The sequence below is a fragment of the Danio rerio genome, chromosome 12 (assembly GCF_052040795.2).
Source record: "Danio rerio strain M-AB ecotype USA chromosome 12, GRCz13ab, whole genome shotgun sequence".
Classification (NCBI taxonomy): Eukaryota; Metazoa; Chordata; class Actinopteri; order Cypriniformes; family Danionidae; genus Danio; species Danio rerio.
In genome coordinates, this window is record NC_141032.1 from 31,950,001 (window position 1) to 31,965,486 (window position 15,486).

General features: G+C 36.7%; 1 protein-coding gene and 1 long non-coding RNA gene across 3 annotated transcripts in view; one reads left to right on the forward strand and one right to left on the reverse strand.

The window, feature by feature from the left end:
* The window catches only part of LOC147834501 (uncharacterized), a 382,782-nt gene that overhangs the window by 324,883 nt on the left and 42,413 nt on the right, over window positions 1–15,486 (forward strand). The window lies entirely within an intron of this gene.
* The window catches only part of LOC147834503 (uncharacterized), a 755,156-nt gene continuing 743,733 nt past the window's right edge, over window positions 4,064–15,486 (reverse strand). Inside the window, exon 3 of the long non-coding RNA XR_015504279.1 lies at window positions 4,064–4,320. This is a non-coding gene — a long non-coding RNA (uncharacterized LOC147834503). The remainder of the gene's footprint in view (window positions 4,321–15,486) is intronic.

The window sequence follows — 15,486 nt, forward strand, 5'->3', positions numbered from 1 at the left end:
CACTGTCCTGGCACTTCTGTGCCCTGCATTCACGACAATATCTAGGCCTTCATATGAATGATACATGCAAACAGCAGACGACTTAATCTAATCTAATTATGCTTAATGACAACAGTCAAACAATGTCCTTTTAACATTCACAAAGATGTTAAATAACACTACACACAAAGAATTGACGTGCTATTATGTTTGAATAAATGATCCCTATATCTTTAACTGGAGAGGCTATAACTCAATCTTTCAAAAAGCTGCAACAGGGAAGAATTTTATTCATGAGATGCCTTTGAGAATCATTTCATAAACAGGAAGACAGTTTTGCAATCTAATGACCATTGTTCTCCTTTGTGAATGTGTGCATTGCATTGGATTTTGCTATTTCTCGGCAGAGCTGGTAAATTGTTCTTTTGTGATCATCAACTCAATCCGGTGTAATACTCTGAGCAATGTGCTTTAATATTAGTGCCATTACATGTGCCTTAAAGAAGCCATTTATTCGGTGTTCAAAGAGACATAATTATCTATTTATCATGGATGGAATGTGTTTTTACTGCAGTTACGGCTCAAGGTTGCTAAAGGCTATATGACTGCATCATATGATTCTATCCTGCCGTTTCTATTCTCCTGACCAAAGCCTGAGCCAAGCAGAGAATTTTGAGTACTAAATGTCTGGTTCCTGACAGATGTCAGACGAAATCTGTATTCTTTTGAAAGCAGACCTTTTGGGTCTTGAATAACACCAAACCTGATAGGCAATGGTTGCAGTCAACACACACTGAGACACTCACACATACCTGTATATATGGTTTATGTTGTATTGTATACTGTAAAAAACACTTATTATATGGCCCTACCCCTAAATGGAAGCTAGTTTTTAAACACAACCTAGTCTCATGCTGAGTTTACCCCAGACACGGAAGAAGCATCAAGCGCCAGTGATTTACGTTAAGTCAATGCACAGATGAAATTAGAAATCCTGCGGTGCCAAACGCGTGAATGAGGTGGCACAAATAACGCTCTTGATGCGCGTTTCATGCTAAACACTTAAGTTCCAAAAATCAGAACTTCAGCAGACATTCGTGCCACGTTAACCAATCAGGAGCTTTCTCTTGTAGAGGCGTGCTTTTTACATAGCACCTGTTGATGGTTTCCCGGGGAAAAATCCTACTGCCTACACCGGACTCAGACACGGCTCCAAATGAATCTACGTTGTATTTCAGCCTTCATAAAGCACATAAACACAGTTATTCTCTCTATAAAATCCATGTTAACTATTAAGCAACTAAGCTACAGTGTCCGGGCAGACACTTTAAGGCAAGTAATTTCACTCAGCAGCCATCTTTAAAATGCTCAGGCATTCTGTTTGAATGGGGAAACATTAAATTCTCTACTACTATTTGCCAAGCTTAAGATTACATTACATATTTGAGACCACCAATAAAATTTAACAACAACTGTCTCATAAATTCAGTTTTGGACTCGAAAAAAACGTGATCACAACACCAACCTCATTTATGGCCGTTCTACACATTAGCTGCATCCGAAATCGCCTATTTCTCAGTGAGTACCACATTTGAATGAAAATTTACTGCTCGACCGTTAGAAATGTATATATACAGTATGAATGTGACTGGCATGAATAAAACTAGAATTACTGCATCCACCATTTTGTCATGATCATGTGATCATACTACCCACGTCAGTTGCATCGCTTCACTCCCATTTAAAAGTTCTCTCACAGTGCATCATGCGATAGCGTAGCGTTGATTGGATGCACACTTCAGAATCTCCCAAGAAGTTGTAGACCATTCGGGTATTTCTCTGATACTGTTTTTAGTGTACTATATAGTATGGAAGTATACAATTTTGGACGCAGCCACTATCATCCTCTGGATAATGCCTCATTCACACTAGTAGCAACTTTGTAACTGCCTGTCACTCTGGGTGTCAACCTGCTGCAATAAAATACAAAAGGCCTCTGAGCAAGCTGAGAGAAGATCGCATGACCTCTGGTGGGGCTCCTATTGGCTGTTTCTCAAGAAAGTTGCTTTTTTGCTTTGTTGCGTCGCTCAATGTGCCCACCTGATCCCCAACGGTCACTGTTAGACGGCGTAGATGGAGATCCCCGGAAGTAGCTCGCTCTGCGTTCAAACAAACGGACACTTTTTGTTTTGCCACTGTGAGTCGCTCGTAGTGTGAATGAGGCCTAAAGCTTCATAAGATCGTGCTGGTCTTTTGAAGTAATTCACAACATGGTCTAAATGGCGAATCTCCTCCAGAAATGACAGCGACTCTTTTGAGTAATTTGAGTAGTTGCTGCTATCATGTTGTGTGCATTTGACAGGACGGACTGTACTGTACCTTGCATTTGTTTCATACAAAACCAATTCACTTGCTTTCAAATGAACTTGGTTCATTTAAAAATACAGATTTCAAGCTTTATTTGGATATATTTCTTATGTCTGTAAAGCTAGTATTCGCTGAGATTCTTGTACATTTGTCGACTACACAAACTGTTGTAAAAGCACCCCTCTAGATTGAAGTTCTCGCCCATTAGAAACGTCAGTCTATTGCAGTCGACGATTCCTGTACCAGTACATGTAGGCTGGGCTTAATTAGCTTTTTTTGATCCTTACACTTTTCCCCATTTAAAACTACACAGGTGACATGTCTTGTGTATTCTAAAGTCTTTATCTTAATAGAGTACATCTACAGTAGGTCATACTAGACCCATGTCATTATACAAATTCATGTCCTTGTAAACCACCAAAAACAGTACAAACACACACAAAAACAAACACGACAGCAGCAAACCCAATTTCCCTGGAATGATTTCAAGATGTAAACAGAAGTTAAATATAGGCTGTTTAGACTGTTTTTTCAAGACCGAGTAGCTGTTAAGGCAACCCACTGACTAGGTAATTTTTAAAACGTAGCTTCGCACATCACCAAAATCAACAGGGAAATGAGTAACACTCTTGAAGTGCAGTGAGTGATTATTCTCATGAATTCAAAGATGAAGCAAAAAATCATCTCTCTACTCAGAAGCCATTCCACACAGCTAGAAAGCAAAGATTTATGTAAGAGGAGAGCAGTAAGAGTCTGCATACTGAGTACCCTGACATCCCCAAAAGAACTGGCACAGCTTAATGGACCCGTGAAATCAACACTGACACTCCCGGCGTGCACCACACCTCGGAGAAGGCTACAGAATATGCCTTAGTAGTTCTGTTTACATAATTCAATACTGGTCAGTCAAATATTTCGTATGTGCATGGTGTAATTCAATGGACACAGTTTAGGCAATCAGTGGAGCTTTATACATTATGCTTAACCCTGTGTTATTGACATCTTAACACTGTTTTAATACCCAGGTAAAGGAATGTTTTACGCTTGTAATTTACAGTTAACATTTATTTTTTCCCTTTTGAAAGGCAATGAAAACAGAATTTAATAGTGTCCATTGCTAGCTTTGTAGTCTAAAAGGTTTATTCAGGATAACCTTTGATAGCACAGTCTGTCATTTCCATTATGAGTCTGCGTAAAAAAGCCAACCAGAGGCTATAGCCCTTTCACACATACAGACCTTTCCGGAAAATTACCGGCAATTTTCCGGAAAGGTTGTATGTGTGAACAGGTCCTTTTTGAAAATACCGGTAAATTCGTTCTGGCGATTTTTTTCTGGAAAGAGAAGTTGTAACATTACCGGTAATTTGCCGGAATGCTGCGCTGTGTGAATGCAGAAGGAAGATTGCCGGAAAGAGTGTGTGCACGTCTCAAACGTGCTGACGTGAGACGTCTGCTTTAGCCAATCAGAACAGTCAGACGCGTTTACGTCCGCGCGGTTTATGAGAATAAAACCCTTTGAATATTTTCCCAGACACATTTAGCTGCTAGAAGTTAGTCAGATAACGTTTATATGTTCTTCTTAATGCCAACTGTGCAAATAATCATTGATAAGATGCTTATGATAAGCCGCTGTTTGTTTACAGCCTGTGAGCGCCAGCACACGCACATATAATGAACATCTCGACTTGCGAAAGTGATCCTCCATATGTTTTCATCGAAGTTGTTCACAATACTGATCATCCACAGAGTTTATAATGAAGTCAAATGTTTACAAATACAAGCGCAGCCGTTTAAGGCTCATTTGTGGTGAATGATGTCAGAATTTACCAGTATTTTGGAATGGACGTGTGAATGGTCTTTTCTGGAAAATTTCTGTAACGTCCTCGCCTGTGTGAACAGTGCTTTTTTGAATATACCGGTAAAGTCGTTTCGGAAATTTTCCGGATATTTACCGGTATCACTGTGTGAAAGGGGCTAATGATACTGCAAATTTACAATTAATGACATTAAAGTATCATGTAAAATCACCTTTTGGAAGCTGTTTGAACAGAACTATGTAGGCATAGTGTGTTCACAGTCATATTGGTGAAATATAAACACAACAGCTCTATTATTATATATAAATATTTACTTATTTCTGATGTTAAAACAAGATCCAAATCCCATCGATTTTGAGTTCTACCACAACATAACATTGTAGTGTGGTTTTTCCTGCCCACCGAATTGAATGACAGGCATGTATTAACATGTATTTAGTAACAAGTAAACATCTCCACAGAACAGGATTTGCTAAGAAACTGTGATTAAAAGATCTGTTCCAACTATCTGTGATCAGCTGCACTTCAAGCATGTGTTTAAAACGTTTTATTTTGTTAAACAGTGCATGTCTGTTAATAAAAAGAAAAGACACTACAATCGCTATGTAATAAATAACTGCTGCAAATACCATTGCTACATAGTGTTGGTACAACTTTTTACAAGAAAGCTTTAAACAAACATGAGTCATAGTTTGTAAACATTAAATCGGGTTTATTTTGTACAGTGACGTTGTGATTATTGGATATCCATATAGCAGTGTATATTAACTTGTATCCTGTATGTGTACTAAGAACTTTGTAACAGCATTGGTGTGTGACTCATCATATTTTTGACTCCAAGATTTTAAACTGTATCTCTGCTACATTTGTTTCTGTCTCTTTCACTAACTGCTGTTTATCTGATGTGATGCAACAGAAGCAGACATGCATGTTGTAATGGTGGCTGGGGAGAACCAGCTCATTTGCATTTAAAGTGACAGGCTACAAAAACAGTTACAATTTGCTCTAACCCAAAATTTGACATTTTCAGCAAGGGTATAATAAATGACCTAACTTCTTGTAAAAGAGGGTAAAATATTATTTAACCCAGGTTAAGGATTTTGCCATGTAAATTGTTTGTAAGAATAAAGGTTATCCCCAGATAAAATATTAAGCACAATTATCCAGTATATGAAACCCCCTAATAAACAATTGTACACACTGCAATGCTCCACAAATAGAAACAAAGATATGTGTAGCAAATCTGAATGATATCCAATCTCTGAAAGACAGCAAAGATTTATTTTGAGGCACGTAAGCTGTATATAAGCAGACAGAACTGAATGTTCTGCTTTATTTACTGTCTGTTATGCAATTTTAGACAGAAACCATTTTTCTAATTACAATGTCTGCACACACCTGCCAATTTATTTGTTGTTTTCCGTACAGTCTGTTCTGGTGTCCAGAGAAGTTTCCTATTCCTGCATGGACAACTTAAAATAAATAAATTAATAATACCATTTTTATATGCATTTCGTTGTGTTAGTGTCAGTTAGACTGTCTCATGCTGTCAAAGATAGACTAGATTCAGTAAATATGTGTAAAAAAATATGCTACATCGTAAGTCACGTGATTAGACGAATTTTAATTTTATAGTTATATACAGTTGAAGTCAGAATTATTAGCCGCCCTGAATTATTCACCCCCCTGTTTAATTTTTTCCACAATTTCTGTTCAATGGAGAGAAGATTTTTTTTAACATGTTTCTAAACATAATAATTTTAATGACTCATTTATAATAACTGAGTTATTTTATCTTAGCCATGATAACAGTAAAATATATTTAACTAGATCCTTTTCAAGACACTTCTATACAGCTGAAAGTGACATTTAAAGGCTTATAGGGTAATTAGGTTAACTAAGCAGGTTAGAGTAAGGCAAGTTATTGTATAATGACGGTTTGTTCTGTAAAAAATTGAGAAAAAAACAGCTTAAAGGGGCCAATAATTTTGTCCCTAAAATTGTTTTTTAAAAAAATAAAAACTGCTTTTATTCTAGCCAAAATAAAACAAATAAGACTTTCCCCAAAAGAAAAAATATTATCAGACTTACTGTGAAAATTTCCTTCCTTTGTTAAACATTAGTTAGGAAATATTTAAAAAAGAAAAAAAAATCAAAGGGGGCTAATAATTCTGACTTCAACTTTAATTATAAGACTATATTTCCTATTGAAATGATCAGGTCACATAGTTCTTTCTAATTACTTCTAATTTAGTTGTAAAATCCAACCTGATGAAACTCTTTTTTCTCATGTTGGTCATGTGAATTTGCCACAATGACCAAAAGAAAGGACTTTGCCAATAAACAGTGTCCTTTCTAAACATCAGATGTTGCTGAAATTACACTAATTAAATAGGTAAGTATGTGTATTTTCATAGAGCATTTATCATGTATTTCCATACACCCGAAGAACTTCACAATCATGAGAGTTGAAACTCCCCACTCCACCACTAGTGTGCAGCATCCACTCTAATGATGCGGGGGTAGCCATAGGACAATGGCGCCAGTGCGCTCACAACAAATCAGCTATAGACGGAGTGAAGGAACAGTAATAGAGCACATTCAGCGTATGATTGGAAGGCAATGATGGTTAAGGTCCGGTGGAAAGAATTTGGCCAGGACACTGGGGGTTACATCCCTACTCTTTATGAATAGTGCCATGGGATTTTTAATGACCACAAACAGTCAAGACCTCAATTCAACATATCATCCAAAAGACGGCGTTCACTGACAGTATAGTGTCTCTCTCACTTTACAAGGGCATTCACACTCACACAGACCGCAGGTTGAGCGCCCCATGCTGGCCTCACTGACATCACTTCCATCAGCGATCTAGTTTTTCCATGTGGTCTCCCATCCAGGTATTCACAATGCACAGCCCTGCTTAGCCTCAGTAAGTAACCGGTCTTGGGTCTAAAATTGCAGATCTTCTTCTGTAGAATTGTTGCTACAGGCAGTAGTATTGTAATAAATGCCAACAAACATGACATTGTCAGAATTTCTGCAGAAAATTGCATAGATAATGTTAGAGAAACATTTATATATATATTTCATTCCTTCATTTTCTTTTTGGCTTAGTCCCTTTATTATTCTGGGTTCGCCACAGCGGAATTTACGGCCAACTTATCAAGCATATGTTTTATGCAGCGGATGCCCTCTTAGCTGCAACCCATCACTGGGAAACCCATACACACATACACTACAGACAATTTAGCCTACCCAATTTACCTGTACTGCATGTCTTTGGACTGTGGGGGAAACCAAAGCACTCGACTGGAAACCCACGCAAACACGGAGAACATGCAAACTCCACACAGAAACGCCAACTGACCCAGCCGAGGCTCAAACCAGGGATCTTCTTGCTGTGAGGTGACAGCACTACCTACTGCGCCACTGTGTCCCCTTTTTACAGACTGTCTTAAGACTTATTAACACATTGTTTTATAATGCCAAACATTGCACATAACCTTTCAGACTGGAATCCAGGGGGAAGAGATTAAATTTGATAACCACAATTTATATATATATAAAAAAAATATATTTCTAACATTATCTATGTAATTTTCTGCAGAAATTCTGACAATGTCATGTTTGTTAGATTTTACTAAACTACTGGCTGTAGCAACCCTTCTACAGAAAAAGAGCTGCAATTTAAGGCCTCCTGAACAGCAGCAGGTCCATTCAGAAATGGCTAAGCTATCAAAAGCAGATATTATGTGCTTCAAAAGGCAAAATACATTTACAATATCAAAACTGGGTCATTGGGGTTATGACCAGTTCTGCTGACTAGGCTTGTCACGATACTGGAATTTAGTACCAATCAATACTTTCGATAATTTCCCGGTAACATTTGAGCAATGTTCAGTATGTTCTTAAACAGCGCTGATTTGCCATTAGGTTCATATGCTTAAAAGAAATGACTGTGATTTGCAGAGAAAATTGTCAGTTCACCAAACTCACAGTTTTTTTACTGAGTGTAACCACAAATACAGGGACACTAAAGCTTTTTTTAGATGGTTTGTCTATAATCTGACAAACGAGCAATCCGCTGATGAATCACAGCTTTTAAATGTTCCAGTGTCCCTGTATTTGTGGTTACACTGAGTAAACAGTGGTGAATTGGGTGAACTGATGACCTCCACGGCCGATCACAATCATTTCGGTTAAACACAATGGTTAATCAGCAGTTTAAGACCGGATGTTAGCAGGAATTTTTACAATTTCAGTATCATCTGGAACATAATTTCAGTATTGCGTCAACTCTACTACTGACAGGCTCAGATTTGTAGAAAATGCAATGTAAAAAAATAAAATAATAATAATAATAAATCCCAGTTCCATTGTTGGCATTTTTCACCTTTGCATTGCAGTGCAGGCCTGCTTGCCATTTAAAGGTCTGTAAAGTGCTTTTAAATGTGCATTTTTATACGATATCTGACGTAATCTCAACCAAAACATGAAGAAAGGGTGGAACATAGAGTACCCTCCTCCCCAATAATAAAAACTGCCATTTTTTTTTTGTTTTATCACTGCTCTGCCAGTGAAAATGGTTGAGATCAAGTGGATCAAATGAAAAGCAAACGAGAAGCGTCTTGAAGGTGGCAGGGCATGTTAGTTACTAAAAAGCATTTGATTGGTATGAGGTGACCTGTTGGTCTATAGGCGGAAGTGACAAACTACAAGCTTTACATGTTTATATCAACTTCAAATCTTCTAAATGTGAATTTTGTCACTGTTTTGGAGCACACTGGGTAAATTACAGTTTTGTTCAAAATTATAGCAGTACAATGTGAATAATCCAGGTTTTTTGTATATTTTTATTGCTTCATGGCAAGTTTTCCAGTCGGTGCAGTAGATTCTCAGAAAACAAACAAGACCCAGCATTCATGATATGGATGGTGTGCAACTTGAAAGGGGTGTTAAAAAATAGCTGTGTCTGACTGTACAAACTCAAAGCAAAGTCAAAACATTTTTGTTTCTAGGATTAACTGAAGCACTAAACTAAAATTTAATTGTATGACTACAGTTTTTTCATGACTGCTTCACATCTGTGGTGCATTGAGTCAACCAGATTGTGGCACCTCACTCTATGATTCTTTAACGACATTTCACAATTCATTTCCATTTCTTGGTTTTGCAAACAGCATGTTTGATATCACCCTATACGTTCTCAATTGAATTACGGTTTGGGGATCGGGCTGGCTACTTCATAACATTAATTTATTTAATTTGGAGATAAGACTTTTCTTGTTTACTAGTGTATTTGGGGTCATTGTCTTGTTGAAAAAACAATTTCAAGCACATGTCCACTTCAGTATAAGACCTCTTCAAGTATTTTGATGTATGCAAACTGATCCATGATCCCTAGTATGCAATAAATAGGCCCAACACCAAAGTAGGAGAAACATGCACATATCATGATGGTTGCACAGCCATGCTTTACTGTCTTCAGTGTGGACTGTGGCTTGAATACAGTGTTTGGGGGTCTTCTCACAAACTGCCTGTGGCCCTTGGACTCAAAAATAAAAGATTTACTCTCATCAGTCTGCAAAATGTTTCTCAATTTCTCTTCAGGCCAGTTGATGTGTTTTTTGGCAAACTGTAACCTCTTCTGCTAATGCCTTTTTTTTAAAAGAGGGATTTTCTTATTATTTTTCAATTCATTTTGATAGTTGTCTTCCATTTTCTTTTCTGTCTCTCTGGTTTTGGCCTCGATTTTAAGGCATTGGAGATCATTTTAGCTGAACAGCTTTTAGTTTTTTGCACTTTCATATACTTTAGGTTTTACCCTCTTCAATCAACTTTTTAATCAGAGTACACTGTTCTTCTGAAGAATGTCTTGAATGACCCTTTTGCCTCATTATGCGTTCACACTGAAGGCGGTGCGAGAAACAAAGGTCGCTCTAGCTGCCCTGGCGACAGCGCTGCCTGCCTTCAGCTCCGGCGGCGTAAGCGTCAAAATTTGCTACATTGATCTCGTATTTAAAGGGGCTTTTGCAGAATATCAGTTACATTCCCGCATAAAACAAGCTTTGTCTGAAAAATCCTGAAGTAGCAATATTGTTTTGTACTGTTGCATGAAATTCCTGCAGTTTTAAGCATAAATATATTTAATATTAATGGACATTAGTTACTCGCAAGTAACTTATTTAATGCATGTTCCAATAAGAAAACATTGTAAATAATTGGAAATCCAGTGACCGCGATAATCAAAACCTTGGGAACAGCCGTGGTTGAACCGAAGTTCACAGGTCTGTGTTCTCTAAACTCCGATCAAGCGGTGGACTTCTTCATTCTGATTGCTTGCCACTGAACCGCATCATAGCTCATTAGTTAACTTGATTTCAACTCTCCTCGATACCCACTTTTATGAAGAGGTGCCGCGTGCTCATCGCCACCGGCTCTCCCTGTAGACTTCCATTCATACACATGCAAATGCGTTAGACCGGAAATGCAAGGTCATGCGTCAAGTTTCGCAGATCGCTGTGTTGGAAAGTTCAAGCTGAATTGAATTGAATTTTATTTGACAGATTTTAGACAAGCTGTACAAAAACACAAGTATCCCATACATTTTGAAATTAAAAACTTTCGAGGATTAAAAACACAATAAAGCCCTGGGCTTGTTTCCATTGCGGTCCTCGCTGTTAAATGTATGGCTTCAAAACACAGATGATGCATTAAACAAAAAGTACCTCAGACATTTTAAAACAGGAATAATAATAAATACATTCCTTCATTAATTCATGTTTCTTTTCGGCTTAGTCCCTCTACTAAGTGGGGGTCGCCACAGCGGAATGAACCATCAACCCATCCGGCACATCATGCAGCGTATGACCCTATTCACAGTCAAGTAACATATCAAATAAAACATCCTCGTCCACCATGCAAACTAATTATCCTCAAAAACCCTCTTTTGATAGCTTATTCGAACCTCCTTAAGTCTTTTATTTCCTTGATCAATTTTGGTGATTTGTTCCACTTGATTGCACATATTTTTCCCCACTAGACTTCTAAATCTTGATGAAGTCTGACCTGCGAAATCACATAACTTGACTGTGTGCGACCAATCGAGGATCAAAACATGACCTCTCTGGACAGGAATTTAAAACCTGGACCAATCGCTTTCTTTTTTTAATGTCTACTCATCTTGTTTACTCCCGCCCCTTTTCGCAGTGCCATACGACAGAATTTCACATGCTCAAACATAGTGTGACCACAGCTTTATTCTGGTTAATCACGCCGTACTGCTTTTATTTTGAACAATACTGTATTTTAAAAACAATGAATACTGATATTAAAATCTGAAAAAAAAATTTAATTACACATGACCTTTAAATAATAACTTAACAAATTGAAGAATCTAGAGGGAAAACATTATCTATTTAAGTATAAGGAATGACAAAAAGCTGTACGTGTCTGGCTTCTAGGCTGGATGTTCTGCAGGCAAAGACACTGAAAATCACAATGTAAAACACAGCATCAAAGAAAACCTTGGAGTATATAAATGTGCGAGTTTCTCCATTTTTTTGTTTTAGCTTTTAAAGGAAACAGCAAATTCTCGACTGTAAATACTGCAATAACAGAAAGCAGGAGCTGTCAAGATCCATTCAACAAGTTGCAACTTACTCCACTGAGTCTCCCTATATACTGCCAGCCTCTACTGAACAGAGTCTCAACCTCTAGCCTGTCAACAATCATTTAAGTTCTTTGCCACACATTTTGCTACACTTGCCACATGCTGATCTCCATTATGAGCAGACTAAGCCTCACTTGTGTCCTTCTCTGAATGTCTGAGGAATAAATACAAACATGTAAAATTTAGCATACATGCAGGATAAATAGCATATTTACATTTAATTAATCTCCATGGGAAAGAAAACAAAGCTTGAACCATAGCTAAATGTGTGATGCAATACAGTAAATAGTGTATGTGCTACTTGAACAAAGGTAAATAAGAAAACTGGTCCAGCACATCCTACGCTCACAAAAAATGAATCATTGGTTTAACTTCATTTTATGACACATGTCCACTGATTTGAATTACATTTTTTTAAACAATTTTAGGCAAATAGAACCCAGTAACAAATGCATTTTACACCAATGATGTCAAATTGTTTTCATTTAAATTACCTAGCAATTTACCTAATAAATAGCTTTAAATAGCTTTTTGATTTGAGTTTTTTTTTAGATGTTTGTGAACCAACATTTTACTTTTTTTTTTCGTTGTTTTAAGTTGCCTTCTCAAAATTTTGATGCACCAGCAATGTTTATGTCAGTGTTTATTGTAAATGTGTTTCAATTAATCCAGTTTGTAAAGATTAAATCTTCAATAGTGAACTGAACTGCAAACTCTCCCACATCAATCAAATTGGCTCTCAATACATTATTGCTGCATTTCATCATTGCATGTGGATGGAGTTCAGAGATCATCACAAACTCTGGGTTAAATGAGAAATGGTATATCAAGCATTTTGAAACCACTTAACTTATTCTTAATCAGATTTAATTTATTTGGTTTTGTCATCCCAAAACTTATGTCAAGTTTTCCTGCATGATTTTAGCTCACCAACAATTTTTATGAAATTGCTGACAAATGCCCAAAATAGGCAAATCTGTGCTCGTTCATGCAAGAAACAATTAAAACATTTAAGTGGATTAAACATAAAACAAATAAATTGTCTGAGGAAATCTCAAAAACTGTGTTGCTTTAAATAAATTTGAACAAGCAGCAAAAAAAAAAAAAAAAAAAAAATGCAACCCCAGATGCAGCAGAGACTGTTGTTTGTGTTTTGTGACACATTCCTCACATTAAATTTTGTGCCACTTGTGCCTCAGTAGAGCTTCTGTTTGCTCGGACCAGACAGAATAGCCTTTGTTGCATCTATCAATGAGACCTGGGCACACCAAACCATGTCATCAGGTTGTAGCTTGTCCCTCTTCAGATTACTGCTGGTAAATTCTTACCTCTGCTGACTTGGGGCAGCTCAAAAATCACACTGGAGATACTCTGATCCAATATCTTTGCTATAATAATTTGGCTTTGTCAAAGACAAGGAGGTCTTTATTCCAGCACAATCCTCCTGCATCCAACATGTTCATTATGAGACGGATTGTTTGTTTCACATTTAATTTAGCCCGGCCTAAATAACTGACCTTTTTTTAGGAGATGATCAATGATATTCACTTCCCCTGTGACTGGGCAAAATGCGTTCGCTTCTTAGTGTTTTAGGTGTTTCTTCAACTACAGGCACCTTTAACAGTAAGCTCTAAGAAAAATCTAATAAATTCTAATAGAAACGGTAGTCATTGAAATTAAGCTGGGGTTGGGTTTCGTTTAGGGTTATTTCGACACATCTATTTTATATATTTGAATTAAACTGCGTTAATATATTTCTTTTGATCATTTGTTTGTTAGCATGAATTTAAGATTGCATTGTTCAACAAACATTACATTAGCTTACTACTAACTTGTGGAAAGCGAGTCATCAAAATCAGTAAACACCGGTTTTCTAGGGTTGGGGCTTGTGACTACGTTTACATGGACATCAGTAATCTAATGATTTGCCTTAATCTAAAAAAGACAATAATATCAAGGTGTTTATATGAGTTGCTTTTTGAATGTTCCTTTCATGATACCTTTTTACATGATATTGTACATAGATCGTTTAACGACATTGCGTCACCATGTTTCCTTCAGAGTTTTGTGTTATTTTGGGTGTTTCATTCTTAATTTTTCGACTTTAACTACAGTTCGGCATTTCACTTTTATTCAGCAACCATACAGTGCACTCCGAATGGAAAGAAAAAAACTCCACATTTCATGACGCAAGTGTCTGTGGTCCTTCAAGGTAATCAAAAATCAATGTTTACAGGATAGACTCTTAATCAGAGTATTGTCTTAATCACTTTATAATTGGAGTATTGGTGTCCATGTAAACAAATTTAGTGAAAGTGCCAGATGATGACGCAGGCTGTCAAAGATTTTGTATTCCTCTGCCTTTAAGTTGATTCCATGTGCCCAAAAATCTGTTAATTAGTTTGACATTACCCCCGTATGCCTGTTTCACACCTCAAGCACATGCAGAGTGTGAGCAGTGTGTGCGCAGCGCGTATGGAGAGCAGAAGCAGTGCACAGTACACAGGCGTATCCCTTTCACAGTGACTGCATCTGCAGCATGCAGCTCTTCAGCAGTTGCTGCACAAATCAATAAATCTCTGTCTATTCTATCTAGTTACCTATCTATCAATAAATGCACTTTTTTTACTTTTCATCTGCACCAAGGCTTGCGGCAACTTCCTCCTATGATGTTTCCTTAACCTGCAAGTCTTTATTTTACTATATATATATATATAGATCCTAAAGAACTGTTTGGTTCTAATGCTCTGAGGAGTGTCAGTTATGTGTTTTAATATGCACTCGCTCAGAAAACAATCACCTGTGATATCATGTCATTTTGTTTTTTGATTGTCAGGATGATGTAGGTCTATTGTTATAGTTATAATGAGATATATATATATTGATGGTTTATTGTGGGTATGTTGTTTGCATACAGAAATCTGTGTTTCAAGTTAAACTAAAATTCTAATAATGAATTATATTTTGGATTGAATTAGTATTTATCTTGCGTTTACATTAATTTTACATTCGAATAGCCAAAATTACAAGTTTCAGTCTTTTAAATGTGATTAATCGCGATTAATTTTTAAAAAAAAGTGCGATTAATTAGTAATTTTTTTTTTATTGATTGACAGCACTAATAAAACTTTACTCATTTTTTAAGTAAATTCAAATAATGGCTTTGTACAGGGTAAGCTGTTACATTAATTATTTACATTAAAAAATACAAATAAATATTTGCCATAACTATATTGATTCTCCATTTAGTTAGAAATAAATAATTCCTAATATTTCTAATATTCATAAATAAATGATTCTTTTGTATAATTAGCACTTCTTGTATGTGTTGTCTCGTCTTGTTAAATTGCTGAATTCCTCCTCAACTGTAAGTCGATTTGGACAAAAGTGTCTGCTAAATGACAATGTAATTATAAACATTTAAATGGTGTTCTTGTTTGCATGACATATTTATTCAAAAATTAATCACATTACTAACATTAATCACATTACTAACAGGTCAGTTTATATATGAAGTGAAATCAAAGTGCTATATCAAAGTACACAGCCTCACAACAGACTTGCTACCAACCAATTGAGAAGTCCTTTGCCGAATGATGTACTGCCGGTGAGGATGGCCTATGCCCTGATCCATTTACACTGGCACAA